Source organism: Crinia signifera, chromosome 5, assembly GCF_055691185.1.
Source record: "Crinia signifera chromosome 5, ASM5569118v1, whole genome shotgun sequence".
Classification (NCBI taxonomy): Eukaryota; Metazoa; Chordata; class Amphibia; order Anura; family Myobatrachidae; genus Crinia; species Crinia signifera.
The window spans coordinates 193,733,248-193,745,863 of NC_139221.1; the positions used below are offsets into that span (position 1 = coordinate 193,733,248).

General features: G+C 43.3%; 1 long non-coding RNA gene across 1 annotated transcript; it reads left to right on the forward strand.

The window, feature by feature from the left end:
• The first annotated feature begins 11,534 nt into the window (after positions 1-11,534).
• Positions 11,535-12,208, forward strand: LOC146079622 (uncharacterized). The gene is made up of 4 exons (XR_014474655.1): positions 11,535-11,643; positions 11,731-11,827; positions 11,921-12,012; positions 12,147-12,208. It is a non-coding gene; the product is annotated as an uncharacterized LOC146079622 (long non-coding RNA).
• The last annotated feature ends 408 nt before the right edge of the window (positions 12,209-12,616 follow it).

A 12,616-nucleotide genomic window follows, 5' to 3' on the forward strand; every position in this document is an offset into this window, starting at 1 on the left:
GTCCCAGCATGCGGGGGAGGTCTGCTGGCACTTGTAGTTCGCCGGTAAAAAGCAATGTAATGATATGTATGATGGATTTAACCCTATCAGGCCGGCGTCCACTGGCCACGGACGCCGGTGACAGCCCCGGGCTTCAGCCCTGGACGGGTGAAGCCTGGGGGGGGGGGACCCCTTTATTGGGGGGGTCCCCACTCCTCCAGGTACCCCGTCCAAGGCTGACCAGCCACGGTGCTCATGTTTTGGCCGGGGGACCTTGTATAAAAAGTGTCCCCCGGCTGTGGCATGACACCGCGGGCTGTTGGAGCCCGGTGCTGGTTTCAAAATACGGGGGACCCCCAGATTTTTTGTCCCCCGTATTTTTGGAACCAGGACCGGTCCAAGAGTCCGGGGCTGGTTTCAGAAATACGGGGGACCCCTATGCTTTTTGTCCCCCCGTATTTTTGGAACCAGGTCCGGCTCAATGAGCCCGGGGCTGGTTATGCTTAGGAGGGGGGACCCCACGCCGTTTTTTTTTTTATAAAAACACTTTTACACATTTTTATTAACAGAACCATGCACAGATCTCAATGATCTGTGCATGGTTCTGTCAAATTCGCCTGTCAGAACCTGGTCTATTTTTTTTGCGATTTTTGGTAACATTGACCAAAAATCGCACCCTATTACATTTGCGAGTTGTATACTTTATAATGGGAAAACATCTGGATGCGAATTGAAATGTGACTAAAAATCGCACTTCTAAAAGTGCGATTTCGCGGTAAAAAGTGCGATTTTTTACCGCGATTTTCAACCTATTAAATGTGCGATTTTCGGAAAATGTGCGATTTCGGCCGTTTTTGACCAAAAATCGCACATGTCTAAAAAATCACACCCTATTACATTTCGCCCATGGTGTGTACACAAGGTGAGATTCCCTTGCTGTTCAACTTAAGATTTGAGTGCTATGCAATCTTTGCTATCTCTGTACTTTTTACATACAATTCATACAATCTGCATTCGATTTTAACTATATAGTCATTGCTGCCCTGTCTATCTGGGTTTCGATTTGAGCACGCATAGGGATTGCAAGGTAGAAAACCTGTGCGATCTGCATACGATCTGCATGCAATTTTGACTATATAGTCAAAATCTAATGTTGAATCTCACCATGTGTACACAGCATAAATGTGGATATGACTGTTGGGAGCATGCTCCTACCCTGACCTTAGAAAGGCTATATTCAGCAGGGTTGGGATGATGGGCCCCAGCAAAGCCCAATAATTTCATGATTAGTGGCTGGATGTCTCTGAGCCTCCGAGGATTCAGCTGGCCAAACTATCCTGGCTAGGTAGGGCCTGGTTGTAGCCCGTTAAAAACCAGGCCATGTGGGTATTAGACCACACAGTGCAAAAACGGGCCCTCCAGACTGACCCCAAAACTTTTGAGGATTTGGCAGTGGTGATTGAGCAACACCTGACCCTTGTGTAATTGAATAAAGCCAGGTCAGGATTTGAGCCAACACTAAAGCCCAGAACCCAGATTCCAGTTGTCTGCCCAAGACAGGGGGAGCCAATGGATGGCAGCAAGGGGAAAGTGGCTCAGCCAATGATCGGCATGGCTGCTTGTAATATACCTCAAGCAGATTTCATCCTGTTTAGTGTACTGCTAAAGCAGGAAGTCTAATAGATCTGGGCAGTAGTTGGTATTGGCAGTGAGCTTACCTTTGTCTCCATCCAAATGTCTCCAAATTTGTTTCCTTCACAAGATGACCAGGTCCTGCCTCCTGTCAGGGTGTTATATATACACATGGCAAATCTGAAGAGCACCCCTGAGTGTACTTACCCCTGACAGTATAAGGCCATTTTTTAAAGGTGGTAGCTGCAGTGACCACCAGACCACCATGCTAATCCTGGGCCATGACATTCCCTTGCTGCAGGAGCTGGTTACATGGCATGACATTAACAAACAGTAAGCAGCTGAGATGTTTTAGGAGTTGGACAACAGAAAATACCAAAGCTTGGCATCAAGGAGAGCTACTACAGCTGCTGAACCACCCCAGGAAACAGAGACTGAGATGTAGTGGAACCCTAGTGGAAAGTATCATTACTGGACTTTGGGTAAGTGATGATAGCAATCTAGTACATGCCTTTGAAACTGTGAAAGTGGTTAAAAAGGTAAGGTGGTTGCTGCTTTGCCACCAGAGGTTGTACCATATTTTGTGTTGAAAAAGGATTTGTTATATTGTGTTATCACTTCACAGGGGAAAAGAATACTATAGTTTTTAGTTCCCCAAAAACTCAAGCAGCTGCATATGGATCTTTATGGTGGCAAATTTAGGGGAGGATAAAACTCTCCAATGCATCCAGTTGAGTATCTTTTGGACAGGCATCTTTGCCACAGTTAAGAGGTATTGTCAGGAATGCCCACTGTGTGAGAAGACGGCACCTCAGCCAGAGTTTAGGGCTCCCCTGGTACGCCTCTGTATTATTTCCATCTTTTGAGAATGGATATGATAGGGCCAGTGAAAAAATCTGCTCCGGGGTATCAATACATACTTGTGGTAGTGGACTATGTCACCTGCCAGAGGCTATACCACTGTGTCATATGAAATCTGACACTATTACCAGAGAGTTAGTAGACCTGTATAACAGCCTGGGAATACCGAAGGTATTCTGGACCAAGGTACCTCTTTTGTTTCTAAACTAATGAAACACTTATGCCGGTGGTTAAAAGTTAACATGATTACCAACTCAGTGTACCACTCATAAACAGATGGCCTGGTAGAAAGGTTTAATCAGAACCTTAAACAAATTATAATGATGGCAGTGTTTCAAGATAAGCGAGACATTTACTCCTACAGTACCTTATTTGATGTTTGAAGTTAGAGAAGTAATCCTCTACAGGGTTTAGTCCCTTTGAGCTCCTTTTTGGGAGACAACCCAATTCTGGATCCATAAAAAGAAGGGAGGGAATAACAAACATGTAAGGAACCTAACATTGTTCAGTTTGTGTCTCAACTGTATGGCCGTTTAAGGCAGATTGTGCCACTCATAAACGAACACATGGAAAGGGCCCAACAACATCTGAAACAAAAGTTATGATGTCGCTGCAATCAACTGGTCCTTTAATTTGGGAGACAAGGTGCTAGCACATACTACAGAAAGTATGATGTATGTTCAATGGCAGGGCCCTTATGAGATCATAGAGGCTGTGGAACCAGTCAATTACAAGGTTTGACAGGAGGGTAGAAGGAGGAAGGTATAAGTCTACCATATAAACCTGTTAAAACCTTGGAAGAAAAGTGCCAGTCAGCCCTCTTTTGCAGCAAAAAAAAGTTCCAGAATGCCAGGTACCCATTGAAGTCCTGGACAGAAACAGGAAGTGGTGAATTTGGTGGTGCAGTACCAAGGTGTGTTTTCTGCCATTCTGGGAAAGACACAGATCATTCAGCATGATTTTGTGACTCCAACTGGGGTGGTCATTAAACTAAGTCCCCCGGGCTGATGAGTTGGTAGAAAATTTAGCCAAGATTCAGTATCTTACCCTTTATTTGACAAATGATGTTGCCAGATTCCTTTGACAGAAGCTTCTAAGGCAAAACAGCCTTCATTACCCCAGAGGGCTTATTTCAGTAGAAAATGTTGCGACTTGGCTTTCATTGTGCCCCAGCAACCTTCCAGGGAGCTATGAATAAGTTGCAGTCCCACAGGGAATTTGCAGCAAAATATTTAGACAACATTGTTATTTTTAGCTCTGACTGGGAATCACACCTACCAAAGGTAGAGGTCATCATAAAGTTTCTATGGGCACACGTGTTTGCCGCCAACTCCTAAATATGTGCGAATGGTATGGTGGAAGCCAAGTATTTGGGGTACATTGTGGGCAGAGGACAGGTTAAACCTCAGCCTAGTAAGGTAGATGCTGTTCTCACATGGTCTAAACCTAAATCTAAGTCATAAATTAGGACATTTCTTGGTCTGATGGGATACTACTGCAGGTTCATAGGACGTTTGGCACTAGAGCGGCTCCACTAACCAAATGTCTAAAAAAAAGTCCCCGGACAAAATAATGTGGTCTAGACCAGTGGAAACTGCTTTTCAGGATTTAAGATGAGCTTTTTGTATAGAGCCTGCTTTGCAAGCTCATGATTTTACAAAACAATTTGTGTTACAAATGGATGCCTCTAGGACAGACTTAGGTTTGTAGGTACCGATCCTCCAAGCAACCCTATGGTGAACCTAGGGGAGGAGGAAGAGGGCCAGGTGGGTGAGCCACTGAAAAGAGGTGGAGGGCTGTGTACCATGTACGGATGACACAACTAGAGGTGGGCCAGGTGGAGGGCTTGCTGAATAGTTGTTGATTGTTTGAGGGTGGTTGAAGCTAAGGTTGGGGGGGGGGGCAGGTATGTGGCAGGGACAGCATACTTCGACCTTAAGATAATGTGGAGGATCCAGTCCAGGTTTTAGAGCAGTAGCAGCAGTGAAACTGATGTTATCAGAGTTGGGCCATACTTGCCTACTTTTGAAAATTAGTCTCAGGGAGATTATAGTTGGAAATATAATTTTGCACAGCGCCCCATTCAGGGGGCATGTCATGCTTCACTTAAAGGGCTGTCTAGTTCCATATATGGAGAGATTGTGAAATGAGATTGTGAACGTGGCACCTAAAAGCGTGGGTGTGTACTGCTACATCTGAGAGGAATCTTGTAAAAGTATTTGTATCCAAATGTAGATGAGCCGCCCCCACAGCAGTTAGTAAGATCTATTATAATTGCTAAAGTGCTGGGAAATGGCGCAGATGATTCAATGTAAATGTATCTCTCATTCCTTTTTTCTCCAAAAAATGTAATGTGGGCTAGGTGAAATGAGGGAGATTGCTAGACTAATGAGGGAGAGAGGGAGATGCTGTTATTTCAGGGAGTCTCCTGCAGAATGCAGGAGGGGAGGTAATTATGAGTTGGGCCGATTAGCTGCCCATGTGCTCTTCTGATATAAAGTTTTCCAGGGCAGAGGGTCATAGCTCTTGATGGTGGAATATCTGCCCAACTGATAGGCCAGGATGTGGGCTACGGTAGGGACCACTGGAGCCTTTTGAAGAGTTTGCACTATTCTTTAACTGCAATACTGTAATCTTCCTTGCTTATGCTGATTACCTGGTAAGCTGAAGACCAAAACTCCATCTTATCAAGTGTATGTGATTTCTTGTCACAATTGTTATTATGGTTAAAATGTCAACTTCATAAATGTCGACATGGTGGAATGGGCAAGAACAGCATTAGTTTTAGACTTAGGTTTTCAATTTAGGTGTTAAGGTTATTAATAGGGGTTAGGGTTTGCATCATCAGTGTTGATATGCTCAGTGTCAGTTGAGTGAATGTTGACATGATGAACAGTGTATACATGCAGTGCTGACATTATGATCATGTCGACATTCTCATGAGAACGGTCTGAAATTTCCACATACAGTAACTGACCACTGCTCACATAATATATCGAACCACTCACTGAATATCACAAGACTAATAATATTTCATACTTTTGGCATAGATTACAGAAAATATGCACTGTATAAATTACACAAAATAATTAAAGACCCATGGCACTGCATATTGCAAACTGTTTTAATATATCTTTTTATGGAATTTATGCCAATGTTTTTGGTGTAAGTTTTATTCAACTATACGAGAGACCCTGTATTAGCATGCAGTATTAGTACGCAAGGACACATGCAGGTACGATATTTGTGTTTTTGGTGCCATCTGCTGGCTGAAAATACTCAATATCCCTCCAACCATCGTGAACAAAAGAAAAATGCATTGATATTTCTCATTGGAGGGATTCCAAATAAATGTGCTATTTAATAGCTCCCATACTGATGGGGAAATGTACTATGAATGGGAATACGGCTATTTACAAAGCTGCCATATTCTCCGGATTCACATTTTCCTATAGTGTAGTGATTCGTATTTGGCTGCGGAGTCTCCCTGCAGCCAAATCCAGACGAACATGAAGCAACGCACAGATCGGTCAGATTTGTGTGATGCTTCTATGTGTTAAAATAATTAAAAATTAAAATATAAATAATAATTGGTGTGGGGTCCGCCACGAGCATAACCAGCCTCGGGCTCATTGAGCCGGTCCTGGTTTACAGAAATACAGGGGGGAAATCAAATTGGGTCCCCCTGTAGTTCTTTATCCAGCAGCAGGCTTTTGGCCTGGTCTTGATTCCCAGAATACTTACTATATTTCAGAAACCAGTACCAGGCTCCAACAGCCAGCAGTACCATGCCACATCCTGGGGAAACTATTTATATTAGTTCCCCTGGCCGAAACATGACAACCTGGTTGGTCAGCCTGGGCTGGGTACCTGGGGGAGTGGGGACCTCTCCAATAAAGCCCCCCCCCCCCCCCCCCTCCAGGGAACCCCAGGCTGATGGTGAAAAAGTGTAAATAATAAAAGTTAAAAATAGATAGAGGTCTCTCGAAGAACTACAGGCCCCTTGGAAGTCCCATCATTGAGGGCTTTTATGGGCCCGCTGGGACTTGTAATCCTACTACAGAACCAATACCCAAAGAACATACACAAACACTGATTAAAGTAAAACTTTATTAAACCCCACATACATCCATACTCAATGGCGTAGCTATGGGGCCGGAGCCCCCGCGGCGGCTGGGAGGAGCCAGCACCGCAGGGGTCTGTGGGGCACTGGGTGCACAGGCTAAGCTGCTGTTGCAGCAAGGAGCCCCAAGCTGGCGGTGCGCGATGTGCTCGGCGGCTGAGCGCTCCACTGGTAAACACACAGGATCTCCTTCCACTGCTGCAGCTTTTAGCAGCTATGGCGCGCCTCCAGCGGCAGCAGGACCCTTTCAAATGCAGCGCTGGCTCATGAGCTCAATCAGAGCCACCGCCCGGCATCCGCTCTGATTGGCTCCCGGGCTGTGAGCTCTGATTTGCTAACAAATCAGAGCCGGAGACAATGGGCCTTATTCTAGTTTGCTCTTTCTGACAAAATCCTTCTTAGATGGACAAAACCATGTGCACTGCACATGTGCAGAGAGAATTAGATTTGGGTGAGTTATTTTGGGGGAAATTTACTAATATGAATTCGTAAAAAATAGGTGTATTCGTAGGCAGAAATACACCTGTTTTTTACACATTTGTATTTTTGGGATTTACTATCCCAAAAATACAGCAATTCGTATTCCTAAAGATGGGACATTCGTATTTGTATTTACAAATACGAATGTCTAAACCATCGATAGAATACGACAGGAATCACCATTCAAAAGAATAGTGGTTCCTGATTTACTAAGCAGCCGTATTGATAATACGGCTCCTAATTGGTGTAAAACAGGCACGAAAATACGACAGGAAAATACACCTTGATTGACCTGTCGTATTTGCTTTAAGCCTGCACGGATCAGTCAGATCCGTGCAGGCTTTAGTGTAAAAAAACCAGAAAAATAAATAAATAAAAAAAAAACAGCGTGGGGTCCCCCCCACAGCCGTAACCAGCACCAGGCTGAAAGAGCCAGGCCGGTAATTAAAAATCAGGGAACCCGACAAATAGGGGTTCCCCGATTTTTAACAACCAGCCCCAGGCTCCAGGTCCGGGGCTTATTCCCAAAATGTACGGGGGACAAAATGACTAGGGGTCCCCCGTATTTTAAGAACCAGCCCCAGGCCAAACCAGCCAGCAGCGTAATGCCACAGCCGGGGGGAGACTTTTTATACAAGTCCCCCCGGCCAAAGCATTCAGCCCTCTGACCAGTCAGACCTGCCAGGGGCCCTGGGGGGACTTACCTGACCAGGCTGAAGCCTGGTGCTGTCCCCGGTGGCCCTGTGCGGTGGCCACCGGGCTGATCTTGGTGTAAAAAAAAAGATGAATAAACTGTTGTTTTAAACTGTGGAACTATGAGTCCCAGCAAGCCTCCCCCGCAAGCTGGGACTTGGAGAACCACAAGTCCCAGCCTGCGGGGCATTAAAGGGCCCGCTGGGTCTTGTAGTTCCACAGTAAAAAAAATAGTTAAATAAATACACACTGACACCTGAAAAATAAAAGTTTAATACATACATTATACACACACTGATACTTACCTATCTTGATCCCGTAGGTAGGTCCCAGAGTCTTGATCCGGTGCCTTGTCCTGGTTATGGATCCATGTCTGCATTCTTCTGTATATCGATCTTCATGTCGGCGTCCGGGGTCCGAAGAAATCCATGGTGGACCTGTGGAAGGAAATCCTACTCACCCAGGTCCTCCATGGAAGTTCTTCTGGCTTGATCCACAGTAGTCCAGGGCTTCTTCCTTCTTCTTCAAGCTGCCGGCGACTCCGGCAGCTCCCCGCTGCGGACTGAGAGGCGCAGAGATGTTTCCTCCTCTGCGCCTCTACTCAGAATGATTTCTGGCCAATCAGGAGCCGACTTTCTTGTCTCCTGATTGGCCGCTAGGCGGCCAATAGAAATACTGAAAAGAGGCGGCAGAGATGTTTCATGTTCAGCGCCTCTTCTCAGTATGATTTCTATTGGCTGCCTAGCGGCCAATCAGGAGCCAAGAAAGTCAGCTCCTGATTGGCCAGAAATCATTCTGAGTAGAGGCGCAGAGGAGGAAACATCCCTGCGCCTCTCAGTCCGCAGCGGGGAGCTGCCGGAGTCGCCGGCAGCTTGAAGAAGAAGGAAGAAGATGGAAGAAGAAGGAAGAAGCCCTGGACTACTGCGGATCAAGCCAGAAGAACTTCCATGGAGGACCTGGGTGAGTAGGATTTCCTTCCACAGGTCCACCATGGATTTCTTCGGACCCCGGACCGGACGCCGACATGAAGATTGACATGCAGAAGAATGCCGACATGGATCTGGAACCAGGACAAGGCACCGGATCAAGACTCTGGGACCTACCTACGGGATCAAGATAGGTAAGTATCAGTGTGTGTGTAATGTATGTATTAAACTTTTATTTTTCAGGTGTCAGTGTGTATAAATCCTATCTAGGCATTGGGAAATCTTGCTCAAAGATCACATTCTGGGTCCACATCTTCCTTCCAAACCTGACATTATTTTCAGGCGTGCGACGAACTTAAAAAACATCATGGCTCCTAGCCAACTGAAGTTGAAAAAGAAAACAACCACTAACACCGGCCTGTTTCTATCAAACAGCAACAGATGTATTCCTTGTAAAAATTGCATCTGCTGCAAGTTCATAGAAAAAGCCCCTTTTAAATGCGTGATTGACAAAAAGGTACACTCTTTAAACCACCAAGCTACATGCAATTCGACCTATGTTATATATAGGGTCACCTGTGGTTGCGGATACATCTACATTGGAAAAAACAAAAGACAAGCGAAAATCAGGATACAGGAACATATCCGAAACATTAAAAATAAGATCATCTCCCACAGTCTTCCGAGGCACTTTCAAGAAACACATGATTCGAAAGTCGATATTAACACTTTTAGCTTCACCATACTGGAAGTTGTGGAACCAAATCCTAGAGGAGGCGATAGAGACCTGAAACTTTCCAAACGAGAAACATTTTGGATATATACACTGAATGCCTTGTCTCCAAGTGGTCTCAACGAGAATGTTGATATCGTGTCCTTTTTGAACCACTAAGAAATACCCCACATATACGATACCAGCCATTCCATCCCACCATTTAGCCATTGGGGCCAATTCTATATATTTTTTCTTTTCTTCCTCATTACCTTCGTACTCAAACTCATTCTTGTGGCTATCTCATTATGTATCACTTTCCCTATATTTGGGTTATGAAATTCACTAGTACCTGTCCTTTAACTATTCCCCACTACTTTATTATTATATTACTACTTTACTATATGTACTAGCACACCTATTTTGAATATGCAACATATTGTAGCATATAACTCTACATTTCTCTTTATTATCACGCCGTGATTTTCTTCATTATCTTTATCATCACACTGCAATTTACATATATTTTTATTGATATTACTGTTAATGCTAACCATTGTAAAATCCGGTGTATCATATATAGTAATCCTTTAGTTTATCTCTCAATTGTCCCCATTTTTTTGAGTGCAATGAGAGTTTTTTTTATAGATTATCTGTGCTAATAGAACACCCCGTTTTTTTCATGATGCACTTACTCATCCTATTAGTGTACTTGTTATGCACTTATATAGTGCATATATTTTTTCTCCTATGTCACCACTCTCACTACTATTTGTCAACATTCCCACATAGTCGTTTGTGAGTACAATGAGAGTCTTTCTTATAGATTATCTATGCTAATAGAATATCCCTTTTTTTTCATGATGCACTTCCTCATCCCTATAGTGTACTTGTTATGCACCTATTAGTGTATAATTTTTCTCCCATGTCACCATTCTTACATACTAGTAGTCAATATTCCTATATACACGTTTGTGACATATAGCAATGGCATCCACCTCCATGTCTGTATGCCCCCCATACCCATAGTTTATCATACATAGCTGTCATCATTTCGCTCCACTCATATATAGTTATTGGAACGCAATATGTCATCCAGGAATGCAGAATCAGCACATTGTAGATGGAACGCATGCAGTCACGTGTATTATCACGTGATGCGCCCATCTTCACTCAGTGTGTGTCGGTGGAACGCATAGCCAGCCTCTAGGGCTGCTGTAGAGCTGATGAAACGCATGCTGACACATACAGCATCACGTGACCTGCGTCACATCATCCTGTCTTCCAGGCAGGAAACGGAAGCCACCGCTGTTATGGTGGAACGCATAATTGGAACGCAAACGGCGTTCAGTGTATTGTAACCCTATTTATCTTCACATCAGATACTACCCGCCGTGAGAGGTATTTAGGCGCCCTATACTCTCACTCTCCCCTTCTGCATTGGGCATTTTAATATAGCCGGTATCCCCGTTTTTGCTAGTTTTTCCGCACATTCACTTCCGGAAGTGATGTCACATATGCCACAGCATATAAACAGGCACCAATCACCCAGCAACATATTGGACGTTGCTGATGCTCTCATTGTTACTTCTGTGCAGGTAGGATACATTATGATACACCAGATTATGTCTATCCATATCTGTTACATAATTTGTGTTCTACATTTGTAACTACTGCTACTTGCAGCCTTAACATGTATCTTTATAGCTGTAATTGTTGCAACTGACAACCTGTTTACTCTGTGTATTTTATGCTAAGCTGACTATACTGTGTGCATATATAATGTATCTTTATAGCTGTAACCTTCACAACTGATAACCCGTGTACCCAGTGCATTTACTGCTAAGCTGGCCACACTGTGTATATGGAAAATTTCTCACATTTAATACTAATTAGATGACTATCTACCATACACACTAGGCGATTCCTAATCTGTGTAAAGCTTATATAGAGGCCAGTTAGAGATATCTGTGGAAAATTTCTCACATTTAACACTAATTAGATGACTACTTACCATACACACTAGGCGATTCATAATCTGTGTAAAGTTTATATAGAGGCCAGTTAGGGATATTCAGCATTTAAATATGGACCCTATAATTATGGTTTGGATATTTCTCCTTTGTATAACCATTGTTGCAAAAAGCCACCATACAAGTGTCTTTACAGCAACGTCTCTTTGTGCGGACATAGTTCCACCTTCACCATCTTGTCTACCCATAGATAACACCTGGAAGGTAATGTCCATCTTTTTTTTTTAAAATTTGACCGACATTCATATAGAAGTATTAGAATATAGATGAGTGTTTATTTTCTTACTTCAGAAATTAAGGTCCTCGTTTGACCCTGTAGAACGTTCATTCAGTCCAGTCCATATAACTTCTACCATACGGCAAGTGCTGATTTAACTATCCTTTGAAGGTAATATCTCCTCGCTTCAACTAATGACTTTGAGATCACTAACTATCTAGCTATATAAATATTTTGTATTAAAATCCACCCTCCATCTAACAGATTCTCTACACCTAGAAGAATATGGGACTAACAACCGTCTCATCCCATATGGATCTGTAAAACTTCCAATCCAGTTGTAACACCTACTAAAGGTATATGTTTCCTTGGGTATATGTTTCCTTAGGAAAACATTTCCAAAATCTGTCATCAAATATTCTTTATCCTATAAACGTACTCCCCTCCTTCCCAATCCATGTTATACCACTATTGTCTTTTGATCTTTTAGATTGCGACCTCTATCATATAATTGAGTTCCATCATATAATTTGGAAAATATTTGAGTCATCTTAAAAACCCCTGATGAAGTCTTTCTAAAGACGAAACGCGTTGGGTTGTTACCGTCTTCAAAAGAACTGAGACACCACACAATTTTTTATAAACGTTTTAATAAAATGTCAACTTTTTAAAAAAATGTTTTGATCATTTGTTTATCTGATATATCTAATATACTGCACTTAAGGTGGTGGAAACCTCTGGCGCTCTCTATTCATTCTACTATCCATACCTATTTGTCTCCCACTAACAGGGGGGTCTTTTTAGAGCAGCAGCCTTCTGTGTGCGCGACTAGAGTCACTCCTAGTTGTGTATTTTCCCTTATCTGTTAGGACCCGTAGTTGCAGCCACCCATCAACATGCCATTGTTTAACGATCGCACTAGAGGATCAACAAAAGTAAAAAACATATTCACGGAGGAGG